Raw genomic sequence first — 17,938 nt, forward strand, 5'->3', positions numbered from 1 at the left:
TTATAAACTAATGAAACAAAGTTGAAATACCTAAAGAAAAAAAAAAAAAAAAAAAAAAAAGACTAGTTTATTCTTGATAATAGTTTGAAGTGACGTTATTTAAGAATAGGTTATAATTTGACATTTTCATCAAATTCAAATGAATATATTACGTAATTTCTTCCTGTGGACAGAACTAAGCAATAAAAATATAGTGTAAGACACTGAAATATTATTTTTTTGCGGGGGAGGGGTAGTATACGTTAAAATCTGTTACTTGTACTTGTGTTTATTTATTAATTTATTTAATTGCATTAACAGAAACGAAGGATCAATCGTTCATTAAAAAAAAAAAAAAAAAAAGCTCTTAATCGTCATGTGTAAGTCATTCATCACGTTAAAAGGGAAGAAAAAATATGGCAGCGTCTTTGGAAACGCAGTAAGTTACAATATTACCAGTTAGAAGTGACTTTCGTAGTATAAAAATCTTTTTTAGTGGAAGAATTTTTTTCATTTGCAAATATCTTACGTAGAGAGTTCTTCACGTCTAGAAACCTTCCCTCCTACGTAGTTATGGTCATTCAAATGTGGAGGCAGTCATTTGAATGAATGACGTTTCTTCTCTGCATTCCGTTTCCACCTTTCAATATTTCGCATCTTCTTCCTTTCTGAGTGTGATAGACATGGTACAACAAGATCCTTTTCTTCCAGATCTCTTGGTTTTTCCATTCTTTTTCACATTTCTGCAATAAATGTATTTTTTGAATAGCAAAAAGTGCGTTTACTATTTTCTCAAGCTTCTTGTGCTGCTTAAGCAATGGCATCACAACAAGACGAAACCAGTCATTGAAACCTTCCGAAATTTTGCAGTTGTATACAATAGTATCACTTAACTCTTTTTCCGAGGGAGAAATGAATTTAATTCCCGCAAAATTCAATTGTTTAGCATTATTTTCTTTCTTGCCGTAGCACTGCATAGCATTCGGACAACAGATGCTTTGAAACACAACTGATCGGTACTAATTCATTGTTAAAGAACAAGACAATGAGTCAAAAACCCTTCATTTTGGCTGTGTCCCAGGTTGTGGACAGGATCCCTTAAAAGCCAAAAATAACATTTCAAACTGCTTTTTTAAACGTTTATAGACGGTTTTGGTAGGGGATCAGTGCAGGAACAAAGATACGACCTGAAAAAATTAAATGCAACTGAAAAGAAAAAAAAAAAAAATGGACAAGAGGTGTTTTGATAATAAATTCGACATATAATCCAGAATTGAACTTAATTTTTCTTTGTAATTAATCAGCCTACACTCATGACCTTTATTATCTTTTCTGTTACTCTCATGCTGACATTTCGTCTGATTCTGTTCATTTCTCCGTCAGTTTTGTGTTTTGTGGCAGCAATCTGCGTCACGTAGCCAGGCTCAGACGAGAGCCTAGGGATTGAGTTATCATCGGGCCTGATATAAAAACTGGCCTGAATTTTTGGTGTTATTTTTTATTTTACAGGTTTTTACAATATAGTACAACTTGTAGAGCAATCTTTGGGCTTTCCAATGGTGTTTGTTTCACGTCTCTAGCTGCACATATTAACCGTTTTATGATAATTTTTAATAATCACTGTAACTGAAAGAATGCCGTTTTCTGGCATTTTTGAACACCCTGTATGGGGACATTTTCAGGAATAGAGGGGTAATATTTGGTATTTTTTCATCTCCCACTGTAATAAAGCTGTGCACTAATTTTTACAAAAATTCTAAGATCGTCAGGTCACATTTTGCCATTTCATTAGTTGATTTCACATGGAATGTCCCTCTTACGAGATCCAAGCAGTGACATAAAGGGAGCTCAAGATAAGAAAAAGTTCTTTCACTATAATTGTTTATATTGAGGGCTTTCTTATTTTCTCAGTGGTCGTCTGCAGTGTTGCATATCGCAATCAAGCAAGAAAATGTGCAAGGTATCAAAAATTTTTCGTGTTGATATTTACCTGTGTTCGTAATTATGAATTATTTTTACCTTCGTCTAAATTCAATTTTGGTTCTTTATTCTCATAAAATATTATTCCTGTACCGATCTGTCATTAATGATAATTTATGTAATACGTTTGCTTCTTTAATTGAATGTTTCGAGTCAGTTACCAATTTTGATAATCACAGACTGCTGGTTCGCATCTTAGCGTTCCTGACATTTTCCTTTTTATTATACCGATTACCGTTTAATTACAGTCACATACGATTTTGTGTACACTGTATTTGCTTTCTCATCAACAAAATAACTCATGTAGCGTGCTAACAGGATCGTACGTAGAATTACGTCATGGAGGTTGAAACTCCGAGGATTATATCATTTCAGATGTTTGCCCAGTTTATCGTCTCAGTATCTGTCAACAAAGTTGTAGGAGTAACAATTAAAACAATATCAAGATACAATGATTCTTCGCGAGTTCCTAGCGCGACACTAATTGTGCAAAGTTAATACTGAGTGATGGCCGGAATAATGCTTCACTGAATGCCGGCGTGGGAGGCCCGGGTTCGATTTTTGGCGGGAGCTCGTGGTTCGGATTCCGCGTTAATCAGTAGGTCCAAGTCTCATAGAGCCTCGTTGCTGAAAGGGACGTTAAACTCAAAATCAACTCAGCTTCACTGAATGCTTACCCAACAGTTATTCCTACACGTTCGAGCTTTTGAGAGTGAAATAAATTATACAACAGATGAATCAATGTCTAATATACTAGATCTCAGCCCATTATCAACAAATAATTTTTGTACAGTGTTGTTGTTAATATAATTAAATAAGAAAAGCTGTTTGCAGGTATACATTCAGGTAACTGATATAACATAATATGAATTCAAGTCATTATAATTAATCAACGTTTTAGTAACTTACTACTGATAAAGTGTATTGATTTTTTACACTAAAATGAAAGAAAACAAAATAAGGAATATGAACATTAGATACAACTATACCTAGGTATAACTCTTTACCATTGCCAGCTTCACCACTATATGATTAAGATGAAAAGGTAGGGTGGCGAGAAACCTGAAAAACCATGAAACATCAGGAAATTTAAGAAGACTGGGGATTTCGATTTGCTAACAATGATATTTTAAAGACATGTGAAATGCAAACATTTAAGACGTGGTTTAATGCTTTTGTTTTAATTGGCAATTTCAAACTTAAAAAAATTACGTTTGTTGTTCACTAACGATGTGAAACAAACTTGTATTATGTGGTTCTGCGCATTATCTTTTGCTTTCGCTTGTGCAGTGAAATATCATATTGGTGAATTATCAACAAAATGCAGTTGGGTCAACGATCCAGTGGGAAATTCATTTTCAACCCACTCATACTTCCAACTTCTTTTTCGTTTCCACTAGTTACAATTTTATCGGAGCTTAAAAGTGAACGTTGCTTTTCACACAAATGGAAGGATTTTGTTACTCGTATTTGAGTTTGTGAGTTTTCATTGTAATATAAAGGGTAACCAAAAAATGTTCTGTTTGTTCTACAGCAGTGATAAACAGAGAGCAATATAATGACGCGTTCCATCTCAATTCAGGCAGGGCATGTACCGGTGAAGTCATGGATTTTTTTTTTTTTTTTTTTTTTTTTTATGAATTCCTTATGGAAAAATTAAGAAATCCGTATATTTTATTTTCTCGAAAAAAAGTTTTCTGCTGATATATTGCCTGCTTAAGTTCATTGTCGGTAACTGCTGAAAACCATACAGTAGTATTTTGTACTACTTTTGACGAACAAATTAACATAAAGAAGTAATTCTTTTTTGTCTAATAGTTTTGCGATGTCGGAAGATTAATCCCATATCTTGTATACAGGGTGTCCAAAAGTGTGGCAACTTTGGAAAAAAATTCGAAAATTACACGATTTCGGATTTCCCCCTCTATTTTCCGTAATAATATATATATATTTGTTATTTACAACTTTGAGTAAGCATGGCTAGGCTCTTTAACGCAAAAATACTTTAAATAGGTTGTGATCGTTATTTTAGCTGTAACAACAACGAAAAGTTGGTCGTTTTCGCAAAGTCCGCCATATTTGGACGCCATTTTCTTAGAAAACGTATTTTCAAAAAATATAGTTTTTCAGTATAAATGAGCTATGACTGTGTTCTAAAGGCTCACCAAGTCTTATGTTCGACTACGCACTGGTTAAGATTTAATGGCTAAACGTTTCCACCGAAAAATTGTGTTCACGAGGCAAGTCGCGGGATATTGAAATTTGACGGAAATTTATGCTGTGGTCGCCGATAATTCATTTCTCACCTTTGCGAAGTTCGTAGAATATGTGCTGATTAGTGTTGTAAAAAAACGTTTTTTTTTTCTGTGACGTTTTTTTTAAATAAAAAACATTGTTCTTTTTCATGTTTTTTTTTCAAATGTCTGTTTTTTTTCTGGCAACTATTATTTATTGATTTATGTTGCAGATTATTGAAATAATCAACAGAACTTGAGTCGAAGCCCTCGTAACTTACAAATCGTTTGTTTCTTTGCACCTATACGAGCAAAATTGTGTGATTATTCCTTTCGGATCCAAGTCATTTTTGGCGTTTTCCTACATTTTCAGTTAGTGACTTATTGCTCAAAAACCATTCATTCGATTGATATGGTTAAGGCCTTGTTTTTTAGAAAATGGATATGGCTATGTTTTGGTGTAAGTTGCATTGCAGTGTTCCCAACGGGTGGGAAATTATTGAGGTAAATGTCGGGGTGAAAATTTGCAAAAAAAATCCCTAACCGAATTTCAATTTTTTTTTTTTTTTTTGTATCTAGCACCACTGCTGTTATATGAGTTCAATTCACCTAAACAAATTTTTTGGTGTGTTGATAAAGTACAGTGAAATCCTGAAGTCGCTGGCTTCCATTCAAAGAGTAAGACAAAATTCTCTGTCATCATACACATGAAATTTTGACACTTTTTACGCCTCAGAAGCAAAAATCAACAAATATGCCGGGGCTACAGCTTCACTAATTATCATATTGAAACTTTTTATAGTGCGTTCTGTAGGGCAAATAGGAAGCTTTCAGGTAGTGGTACGTTTGTTTCAATGTTGCCAGCAAGAGGGTAATAATAAAGGGGAAAAGGAAATTTTCCGAATTTCTCACCTAAAATCGGAAATTAATTGTTTTGGCTGGAAACACTGCCATCAGACAGACAAAAGTTATCTGAAAATAAACCTTCGTACTCCAAGAATATGTCCTACAAGTATCATGACGATATCTAACAAAGTAAGCACGAAATTTAAAAAAAATATCTCATTCTACCTCAGAAATTCACCATTTTCTTACCATTTCCAGAACATGGTTTATTATAAACCTCAACTGTACTTCTTCTAATTATTCTAGTGAAACTTTTTATGGTGCGCTGTGTAGGCTAAGGATGAAGCTTTTAGACACTGGTATGTTTGTTCGAGTGTAGCTAACAAGAGGGAAATAATAGAAACAAAAAGGGATTTTTTTCCAAAATTTGCCCCTAAAATCTGGAATTAAAATTTTATGTAGCTTGCAACACCGCTATCAGACACACACAAACTATCTTAAAATAAGCTTTGGTATCCCCCTAATATATCTTACAAGTATTGTGACGATATCTAATAAAGTAAACATGTCAATAAAAAATATCTCATTCTACCTTAAAAAAAATCACAGTTATCTTTCCAATTAGAGAACAAGGTCTACTGTAAACCTCAACTGTACTTCCCCTAATTATCTTATTGAAACTTTCTATAGTGCGTTGTGTAGGGAAAAGACGAGGCTTTCAGATACTGGTACGTTTGTTCCGATGTAGCCAACAAGAGGGAAATAATATAGACAAAACGGATAATTTTCTCCAAAGTTCCCACTAAAATCTGGAATTAAAATTTTCTGTAGCTGGTAACACTGCTACCAGACAGACACAAACTATCTTAAATTAAACATTGGTACACTACTAATATATCCTACAAGTATTAAGGCGATATTTAAGGAACAAAGCTTCTAATTACCAAAATATATTACGGTAAACATAAAAGGTAAAAACTAGAAAAATCAAGGTTTAGAACCTAAATACGAATTTTTCGTACGCCCCCTAATTACCCCATTGTAACGATCTGTACTTGCGTTTGTTAAGTAAAGACAAATGTTCGATTGGCATAAGTTGACTTGCACTCGGACGTATAGGTACCGATTTATAAACAAAAATCTAGAATTTTTTGCCCAAATTTAGGGAAGTTTTAATTTCCTTAATTGGCAACACTACGCGCAGGCCCGTCCAATTCATGTCAACAGTTAGGTATCCATCCGAGGTATCTATCTGGTAAGTCTTAAGGAGGTCTTTCTACAACGAAGAAAGCTACCGGGAAAAAAAGGAGTAAAGGAAATTCGACACCAGAAGAAAAAGAAATTAATATGATAAATTATGGTCCAACCATATTTTGCAAGAATAATATCCGGATCTCTTACTTAGTTTCCACACAGGAGCGGATTTAAAAAGTGACACACCCGTGTGTGCCACTTTGTCCACCTAGTGTACATTTGATTACATATTTCTGACTACTAACCCGTGTTGTTGTTGTAGTTATAGTCTCGACTAATAATAATATCGTTGTTATAAACAATAACTTTATAAGGAAAATTATCTCTAATTTCTACATCTTAGTTCCAACACTGTTGGTGTGAAATGCAGGATGTTTCAAAATGAATATCGGGGTTTTAAGTCTTCGTAGTAGTTATTACATTTTACGTACAATTGTAAGCAATGCATCAAGTAAAAGAGCACCTCAAACAGTCTTTGCTACAAGTGTCCAATGTGAGATTCATTCGTCACATGGTACACATCTAGTCGATAGACGAGAAAGGCCCATAAACCTTTCGCCACATGGCACAAAACACATTCAATTTAGGGGAGTCTCGTTTCAAGTGTACCATCTCCTGAGGATTTGCTGGCGGCCAGATGCAAACATTATGAATGTTCACATTAGCTCTTAGGTGAAATGTCGATTTATCACTGGAGACGATACGATCCAGAAAATCTTCATTGTTATGCAGCAATATTTCACTTGCGAAATTGGCACGTAAACCGTAGTCTGTAGGCTTTAGACCTGTAGCAACTGCAAACGATAAGAACGTAGTTGCAAGCGACTCCTTAATATTCTTCACACAAACGGTTGCACTGTATGGATTCAGTCTTTATTAAAACAAAAAGCTTTCTGCTCTCTAGTCTCCATCTTTGCTACTTGCTCGTTCTAACGGCAGACAAAAGAAACAATGCATGTATGCGTGTGTACAAAACTGAGTTGCTCTTTCATTTGATATAATATTTATAATTGTAAGTTAATTGTAATAGATACTACAAAGTTTCAAAACCCTAATATTAATTTTGAAACACCCTGCATTACTTCAAATTCAGTCATCCTATATTCATGTCTTGTGTATACATATACAAGAAGTGCCATTATTATCAACTACTAACTTTCATCATCATACACACGGCCGGCCCTAGGCAATTTGTCGCCCCGTGCAATGGCATAATTTGCCGCCTCCCCCTTTCTCCAGAAAGAACAAATCTTAAAAGTCATGATTTTAAGTATGCTACTCCAGCATGAACAACGAAGGGAAGGATAAGTTAGCCGCACTCAGAAAGGCTTAAATACTAAAAATGCAATCCCGTTGTCTTTTTTTTTTTTTTTTTTTTTTTTTTTAATATTAATCTGTTATGTTAGTGAAAGATAAAGCAAACACATCTGCAGAAAAAAGATGGTAATGCTTTTTATAAAATTCAATATCGAGCTTCAATCTCAATGTATCGCTTTGCAATTCCAATGCAACTAGTTCTTTTATCTTTATTTCTTGATTTTTCTTCTACATCTGTTAACATTATTTAAAAAAGTTGTTTCTATTTTCAATGATAAGGAACTTGTTTCTGACAAAAACAAGACTAGTTGTCATATCAAAACTGTGATAACTTACTAAATAAAACAGATATTCGCTACTATTCGAGAATTGAATTCTTGCATTTGAAAACAATCAAGCAATTTGTGCTCGGATTGATTTTACCATTTGCTTTAGCATTATCCATGTAACCTTAAACTAATGCAACCTAAACATAATTTATGAATGTAGTATTCAAATAGGTCAGCTTAGTAAATGTACCTACCATAATCATAAAGTCTGTTTCCAATAATAAATATTTAATTTAAATAATATACTTATAACTAGAGACCGGATGTTAGGCAGAATACCTATTCTTTAATGCTAAAGATATGATCAAAAATAACGTTTTAAAGTTTATATCGGGGATTATAGTTTCGATTTAAGCCAACTTTATTTTGCCTATTTCGTCCCTCACTGACTAAATAATTGCTTTAGTGCCTAATGTAGCGTATTCTATGAATTTTCTTTGAAATAAGATTTAATTGGGAAATATATATAATTTATATACTGTAAATAACACAAGCACATGGTACATTACATTCTCTCTCTCTCTCTCTCTCTCTCTCTCTCTCTCTCTATATATATATATATATATATATATATATATGAAATACATAAAGCTTCGTTCTTTAATAGGTCATAAATAAAGTAATAATGACGATTATTATGATACTGCGTGCCCAAGTCGGTAACGCGCTCGCTTTCAGTGCGAGCAATGCCAGGATCGATTCCCGGGTGCTCAAATTTCGGTGTTGACCCTGCATCGTAAGGACAACTGGGGAGCTATCTGAATAGAAAGGTAGCGGACTCTGGTTTGGAAAGCCAGATTATACAACAGTGGGAGCCGAGGCTGGGATCACGTCTCACCTATGCGAAAAGCTGTCTGGCCAGCTTAAGCTCTTCAGGGCTTCGTGGTATGGAGTTGTTATTGTTGTTACCAGGGTTGTCTGGTTTAAACCAAGGTGGTTTAAACCAGCTGTTTTTTTTTAAAAAAAAAACCAACTGGTTTAAACCAGAAAACAAAACAAAAAAATGTTCATAAAATTGTAAGTGTTTGTAAAATCTTGATGAACACACATTTGTGGGTTATCACGTTTCACTCCCGTATATTATTCGTATTATATTCAGACCTAAATTCCCCATTCATTACTTAAAAGGATTATACTACAAAAGCATTTTTTTTTTACAAGTTTATAAATGTTTATTTTGAGATTTTTTTTGTAGTTGTTATTATTGTTATGTAATTGCAATCGAAGATAAATTCTAAATATTGTTTCGTTTCAATGTTTACTATTGCTAAAATACATCGAAAATGCCTTTTTTTTTTTTGTGTGTGTGTGTGCGTGGGGGGGGGGGGATGTCCCACGAGAGACATTTAGTAAAATAAGTATCTGGTATCTATTTATGTATAAGTGAGTCTGAGCCAAAGTGGACTCAAATAATTCGTATCTTTATTCACTTTTCTTATTGATATGCAGATTAAGTCGGTATATTTATTTAATTTGGACCAATAAAAGTCGTTGTTAACTAACTTGAACTAAATTAGTTCTTCTGTACTCGGTAGTGCTTTGAAATTGTTCATATGTAATTCTGTGTAATGGTTTCACTTGTGCAACTATTTATCTTTTTGTCCTTCTGAAATGACTCTTGACAGTTATATTAAGAAGCATGTAAAGATCAGTACAACATATTTTTTTTTTTTATCAGGATTCCTTCGTGAGTGAGTCGGCAGAGGTATCGCATTTGTTGCCAATTAGTCCTGGTTCGGAGTTGAAATGGAGGACAATTTCTCTCGGATGTAACTCGAGAAGCGGTTTTTATTCCGCTTTAAGCTTATGTGACCCCTTCCAGCATAACCCGATTGTTGCATAATAACATCAAGGCGAAACAAACTTATTTCTGTCCATATATGATATGAATATATAGAGCAAATCATTTAAACCATAAAAACCTGGTTAAAAAAAAAAAAAAAACTGGTTTAAACCAAAAAACCGTTTTTTTTTTTTTTAAACCATGGTTTTTGCCAACCCTGGTTGTTACTATATTCCAACTGATTCTAGTTTTCCACAAACAAGCGGGGGCCACCACTTTTCTGCAACATGTTGGTTTTGACTGTAAAGATTAGGAAATTCCCGAAGTCCTAAAGGAAGCACTTAGTTTTGCAAACGCATTCTCAAGCAGATCATTTCGAGTGTGAATGTCGTGGAGTATGCTGTAGGTGGTTAGTTTTGCTGCTCATCCACTTCTCATCGTAATTTTTGTAGTGCCTTCGAATGTTAACTGAATACGTTCGTAAGGTTCGCATTTTGAAGAACTTGTGTTTTCGACTGTACGGGCTCTTAAGATTTAAACTAAGACTGGAATTTTCATTAATTTACGTATTCATGAGAACATGTAAACGTGCACAGTGTGGTTAGGACACAGCATATACACAAGATTGTTGACATAATGCTTTGTAGAATTATAATTTCAGTCTCTCTCGTGCATATGATTGTGTAATTTTCAGTTCTTCGTGGTTAATAGTTGTATCGAGGAAGTGTTTGCAGATAAATCTTGAAAGGAAATATACTTGGGCGTTCTTGGCCTCTGAAACTATTTCATTGCTTAAAGAAAATAAAAAGTGATCGTTTCAGTGAACATACTGGGTGCATTGTGTGGAAGTGACTAAATAGCTTGTATACTTTCACAAATATATGTATTTAGACAATCGTTTTTAAGTTGTTTACCGGTCCTATTTTTATCGTAATTCTTCATAATGAGTACGTTCACAGATTACCGTGTAAAGTGTGCGGACTAAGCAAAACGCCAAAAAAAAAAAAAAAAAAAAAAAAAAAAAATTATCAATCAAAGTCAAGAAAATTGCGTTCTGTTGGCGAGTTAGGACTGGTTTGTGTAATTCAACACTGTCATGCTCAACTTATTTCGTATGCTGATGCTTTGTGTTCGCGTTGTGTTGAGTATTATGTAAGCGCAAGAGAAGGAAGATCTTGCTGAACCACCCACACCAAATATTCAGCCTAGTACTCCCACGGCAATATCACCTGGTACTGATGGGCAAAGGTATGAAGATCTTGCAGCTCTCACACATTTTTTAAATTTGGATGCACGAGTAATGGAAATAGGCACTAGTCCCCTTGTGCCACCGACAAGTCTCAAAAGTCACCAACAAATGTCATATGCGTTAAAAAAAAAAAAAAAAGTCGTAAACTATCTCAAGTTGCACATCAGCGTATGTGTTTAGTACTCAGTGAATAACCTGACTAATTTTATCGGACTCTTGCTCTCTAAATTGGAGATACGTCTATAGGTATCAAAGTGTACTTTTTGCTTTGTGCTTATAATACAGTAAATGTACATTTGTAAGATTTAATTATGATAATCCGTCTCATACGTCTAAACAAATGTTGCTTATTTTCGTTTTAAAATTATTCTGACGTTAAAAATGATGCAGCTATTTGCGAACAATATTTTTAGTACATGAGTCCAAATAAAGTTCAATTCTGTCTCTCTATCTCGTTAGTTATTCTTGGAACCAAATTTTTATATGCTTTTTCAGTGGTAATACTAAATGCTCAAAGTTTTACAAATAAAGTTTTTGTTTTTCTTCATTTTTGCATAGTAATTTGTTCAAGAAAGAAAGTTGAAACCCGGACGTCTCCTCTTGCGTACGCCACATGTTCCATATAACTTTTTGAGATTTATTGTAAAATTAGAAGCCACCTTAAGTCCTTATTTTTGTGTTAGTCTTTAGGATCTAAACGACAAGTCCTGTCAATGGTCATTTGTGTTTCGAATTAAAAATAAACTAATAATTACAAAAAGCATCACAGGAAGGAACCAAAATTGAGTTTAGACGAAGGCAACCTAGATAGACAGTGAAACTTCATAATCAGGTTTACAAACGCCACTTAACAAAAGTTTACGTTAATATCCACAGAAAAAACTTCGGTATCAAAAAAAAAAAAAAAAAAAAAATAAAATAAAATAAAATAAATAAAATAAAATAAAAAAAAATAAATAAAAAAATAAAAAAAACTGTGGCAACGTTGCAGGCAAGCGTGAGGAGAATATTAAAGTCGCTCAATATCAGCAATTATAATCTAATCACGTTTTTAATTTTAAAACTTAAGATCGTTTAATTTTCTTAATTAGTATATGTAATACCAGATGTATCAAAATATATAACACCGGGCGCACCAAGCTGTTAGGAGTGAAGATACGAAAATATGGAAAGAGAGGAGAGTTACTGGAAATAGGTCGTTCTCAATCTAAAACGGAGTTTTTCCAATTGTATCATCCATTTGCGCTGCAAGCCTGTAACGCGACCTGTATTTGAAAAACAAAGCAACATTCCTATTTCAGAAAGCTGTTCCCTTGGGCCCTTACCACACCAACAATACAGCATTGTTCAGAAACGAATTTGAGGTGTATTAGGTTCCTCACACAACAATGTCCACGTTCATCCTTTCATATTTGCGTGCCCTTACGTACCGTTCGAACAGTTTGCGGAATTGGAAACGTTGCTTTTTCATTAAAACAGACCATCTTACCACTATAAAGCCTAAACTGCTAGCACGATTGAAAAGTTCCGCCATTTAAGGTTGAAAACAACTTATTTCAAACAGTCTCCCTCTTTTCAGTTTTTCGTATCTTTACTCCTAATGGGGTTGGCCTATGGCCTCGAACTTTTAACACACCGTGTGTACGTGAAGTATTCTACCTGAAATCATGAATTATTAAATATAATGGTTGCTCGACCAGAAGTATTTTTTGTTGGTACTTCCAGCAAAAGCTATCTTGCTAATGACTTGCTGAGAAAGATCATCAGATTTTTTTCATCTGCCATCGGTTTGGATTTAGATTCCTTTTTCTGTAATGTTGCGTAAAATAAGGGTTTCTAATGCTGTACTGAACTTTCTGAACTGCTACACGTTTGTTACGAAAGATAAAATTACGCTTTGTCTTTTCTTAAAGCAGAGATATTTTTTTATTTCTCTATTTATTTAATTAGTTTTATAAAACACATAGGCTATAAAGGCAGGATAGTGTTCTGGTAAAAGGCATTTTCAAGATTTTGAGTGCACCCATTAAAAGTATAAAATTTGCCAAGTTCGGAAGCTTGTAAAATCAAAAGTACTGAAATCAGATGGAGTTTCAAACACAAGAACTGAGGCTAGAAGTGATTAGAGAAATTGTGAAATATAGCTGGAGTTGATCGTTTTTCATAACAATTTTTGTGTCCGAGAATAAAATTTTTTGAAAATTTTCAGGCTTAGAGGTCAGATTTCACAAAAAAGTAGAGGTGGTATAAATCTGGCCCTAGATACTTCTAGTTCTGAATAAAAATTATGGATTTTATTTTATGGTTTGAACTGATGAACGATTTGCATGCTTTCAAAATCCTTACATACTGGGTGCTTTTTAACGTTCTAATCACCATTCGACATTTATATGTGTATGCATCTGTTTGTATCTTAAGTTAATTTTATATAACGAGGCGAAATTTATGTATTTCGTGCCGTAAGATAGTTCCGGACCGCCCGATGTTTTAAAATATGTCCCTGCCAAATATCAATAAATTTTTGTGAAAAAAAAATGTGCCATGTTGATAAACGTTGCTGTACTTTTTCCTTAATGTTTAAGAAAAATTGTAATTGAAATAGGATGATTGGGTATTAATTCACAATTCACTTGAATGGCATAATCAACATTTAACCCTTTTAAATTTTGTAGCCTGTATACAGGCCAGCGTCGACCTTCGGAATTTGCTTTACAAAGCTTTTCACACCGGGTTCTTTGCATTTATTTAAGTATGGAAGCATTATGGGCATTTTGACTGAAGTGGACACCTACACGGTAATAGCCTGCAAAAGTAGTTGTTGCTTGTATATGAGAGCGGCAAATTTGGTCAGCGGTTTGAGTCTCAGTTTCTTGACGTAAATTGTATTTATTTTCTGGACTGTTTCATATAAGACAAGATTTCTTTTCAGTGAATTGGTGTAGAAGCATAATTCTTGTTTCTGTATTTTCTACGGACAATGATAATAGTTAAAAAGTATGCAAATAACCTGGTTATATGATTGGCGGGGAAGGGGGAGGGGCGATTGTCAAATTCAATGAACTGTTCTTCTACGTGATTTTTAAAGAATATTTCCAACATAAAACGAATTCATGACTGTGATAATTAGGGAGGTCATTAGGGCCGACAACATGAAGGTGCGTAACAGCCATTCGAAAATGATGTACCGGACGTTTCTATCGGAATTTCGTTCTGAATTTTTATCTCGCTTTGTGCTGCAGCAATGGTTACTATTCTTTTATATTATTGTCACAAGTGTATTGCCTACACATTAGCTTGATTTTGTCAGCGTAGAGTAACTGTAAGTTTTGTCATAGCCGCCGAAATTCTATTTTTTCATATTTTTTTAGGATTTTTGTTTCTTCTTCTATGAATAGGGCGGGAATTGCACAACTGTTACGCTGTTGGAATCAGTGTTCTATAAGCTTTCCAACGATGTATCAATCATTACCGTGTGATAATTAAGGGGGTCACCAGTACCCCCAAGCGAGAGTCCACGATTCCGATCAAATCTCTGCCCGGTGTATAAAGCCTAAGAAGATCGGGAAACTCTTCAATCCTTCGTGCATATTCTGGTAGAGTATGTAACGTATGGTACTATTATTTAGGTCGTAAAAGATCGTAAAATGTACTGTAAGAAATCAAATTTACAACTGATTTTTTTTTCTTTTCAGAAAAGGTTTCCGACATTTCAATTCTTCCGAAAGAAACAGACTTTTGACAGTTTTTCTTTTCTTTTATTTTACATTTTAAAATCTAGCTCTTGAATCCGAGGTGCTGTCCCAGGGACTGGCGTGTTTTGAGCGAACCTGATAGAATCTTCAGTCTGAGGGATTTGAATCGGGTTGTCTGTAACAAGGGTGTTACTCTATATTCTATGTCTACTTCAGTGTTTGTAGAAAACAAAATATGCAACTGTTAATGGTGCAAAGTGTGTCCCATGAAACACGCATGTAACTTCACGGATTTCCCTTGTGCGACAAGGGAATGTCATAGTTCCATGTGCACAATAGAGCACTAATGCTTATATAATAATTGAAGTAGGAATAAAGCTTTAAATATACGTACGAAACTAAATAGAACCCAATTTTGTCCAGTTAAACCCAATTTTGCCAAATAAAACTAGTTTACCCAATAACCACTGGATTTTTTTTTTTTCTTTAGAACGAACGCTTTTGACAATCCTGCTCACTTATACGAGCTGCTACGTTTCATTCCAGATTAACTCTGCGCTAAACAGTACGTGTTTCTCTTAAACGTTTATTCGAATCGTGAAAAGTGACTCTGCAGTCGGCGTGGATTCAAATAATTTGATCTCGTAGGTAAGTTATTAGCGTACTACGCGCTTTGGCGTGCGAGACCCGGGTTCGATTTCCAGCTGGAGCTCATCTGGGTTGATTCCCACGTTAAGCTATATAGGTCCACGTGTCATATAGCCTCCTGCTGAAAGGGACACTGAACTCAAATCAAGTAATAAAAAAATCACAGGGTTCAAATGTGACAGTGCAATTATACGTGGTCTATGGTGGTAGTCACAGTTGGCTACCAAGCATTTTATGGACTGCATCTGTCCATAGTCATGAAATTAGGGAAACCTAGTTCAAAAACAAACAAAGCAGCTTGATGCGTGTCAGTAGGACCGAAAATATGAAATAATATATACTTCAAAAGTAATATTAAATAAATTAATGAAACGATTGATTTTTTTTTTTTTTTTGATTAACAGGTACATTAACATCTTTCTCAATTAAAGAAATGTGTTAAATATTTTAAAAAATTTGATAGCCTCTAAGTAATATTTTCCATAAGTAGATGCTTTGCTTTGTATATAATTAAACACAAACAAACTATTAGCTGAGCAAAAGAATATATTCGCATTAAAAAACTGCATATGTGTGACAGTTTCATCTGTCACACATATGCAGTTTTTTAATGTGAATATATTCTTTTGCTCAGCTAATAGTTTGTGTTTAGCCTCTAAGGTATCGTGTGCGTGAACCACGGAGAGACGTAGCCTATAAAATGCTTGGTACAACTAGGATTACCACCGCGTGGTGCACCTAATTGCACTTTCACACTTGAGTTGTCTGAATTCATGTCAGATGGAGAGCAATCTTGCACGCCACCTCTCACGAGTCGAAGTAGTCCACAGACTTGTGCATGAAAGCTGTACTAATGTTAGTATTTACTAATGTACTAAGAAAATGTTCTTATAGCTTGAAACATTGAAAGTGTGTTTTCCGAATCTAGGAATCATCTCTTTGCTTGATAGGAAATAATTCTTTCTTTATCAAGGAACGACTACCAGCTTATTCATTCTCGTTTGTATTTTTGTTCATACAGTTTACTTCACGCATGTCATACATCTTATACACATATGGAGAGATATGTCTATTTTTTTTCTTACAAGTTATTAATTGAAACAGTGAAACTAACATTCAAATTTCGCATGTAGTGAAAAGAATATTGATGAAGAGTCTAAGTAAATAACACTATTGTTTGAATGAAAATGGGGTGTAAGGGGCGCTCCCTTGTGGGTGCCCAAATGCCAACCTCACTTCCTCGTAGTGCACCCTGGAAACTGTGTTCTTTGTAATGCAGGCTAACGAGGCTCTGGCGACTGGTGACACCAGGATAAACATGTTATAATGAGAAGGGGTGGGAACTGTAATTCTGATTCTTCTTTCTTGGGTACGTTTCTGTACCAAACTTGAACATACTCCTATTATTTATTTTATTTTGCAAGCAGTTTTTGTTACCTGTTTAATGTGATTTGGATCTTTCGTCTTTCTTTCGGTATTTTTCATTCCTATGGTTTCAGTTGTTTTACTTCCTGAGCTTGACTTTTGACGTAGGTTCTTTTATAAGTTTTTCCTAGCAACGCCTTCATGCAGTCAATGTTTCACGTGGGGAAGGGAGTAGGACTAAGGGAACAGGTTTAGTTATCATCCATTAAATCACATTTCATCTGAATATTCTTTGCCTCGGAATCGTGAAAATGGAGGATGAATGGACACCATCTCATAATGAGCTGTGTGAATCGTATTTCTTTGTAGTTGCGTAAAAAAGTCTTTTCTTTACTTTTTTTTTAAAAAAAAGAATAGAAAATGTACAAGGAACTTCTAATTCTACATGATCATTATCAAAATTATTCACATAGTTTATGCCCATCATGATGCTTGTATGTGTTTTGTTAAGAAAAATGATGGTTTGGCGAACTCCGCCTTGACCACGTTGCATCCATGTTGATACTGTGGTGAGACTGTGCATACAGTATTACTATGAACCTAGCGTTAGTTCTTGTGAACGCGATCGATATTGTGTAGCGGTGAACGCACAGAATTTTTATTTCTCAATGTTTTATTTCAAGTTGCATATATCGGTAAAAATTATTTAATATCGGGTCCGAGCTTACCCTCTCGTAAGCCCAAATCCGGTCAGAGAGAGAGAGAGAGAGAGAGAGAGAGAGAGAGAGAGAGAGACAGAAAATCAACGTAATGCACAAAATATGAGCAAGATGATTGTGGTACGATATCTTGTAAGTTAAGAAGAAGTTATTAATCTTTGAGTAATATTAGGACCTTCGCGTTTAGCTATTAATCAAGTTGCAATAACCTGAACAGGCGTACGGAAGCAACGGAATGGCACGCTATTAGTGGGAACAATGAAAGAGGAGCTCTTCGAGTAATAGAAAAACCGCACTGCCTACTGAGGGTTAGTCGCAGAGTAATTTGATATTGGTGTATCCTTTCATGCCACAGAAAAGATCAAATGAGAGTTAAGACCAATATGTATCTGGAATCAGTGATGAGTAGTGAGTACTGCGTCTAGAATAGACACTGATTCTTACTTCATTCTATTTGTGTGTCCAGAATTTGTGAAGGCTGATTATTGTTGTCTTAAAAGTATGATATATATTCCGAGTCATCTTTGCTCTTATAAGTGTCAA

The sequence above is a fragment of the Thermobia domestica genome, chromosome 7 (genome assembly GCF_964235325.1).
Source record: "Thermobia domestica chromosome 7, izTheDome1.hap1.1, whole genome shotgun sequence".
NCBI classification, from domain to species: Eukaryota; Metazoa; Arthropoda; class Insecta; order Zygentoma; family Lepismatidae; genus Thermobia; species Thermobia domestica.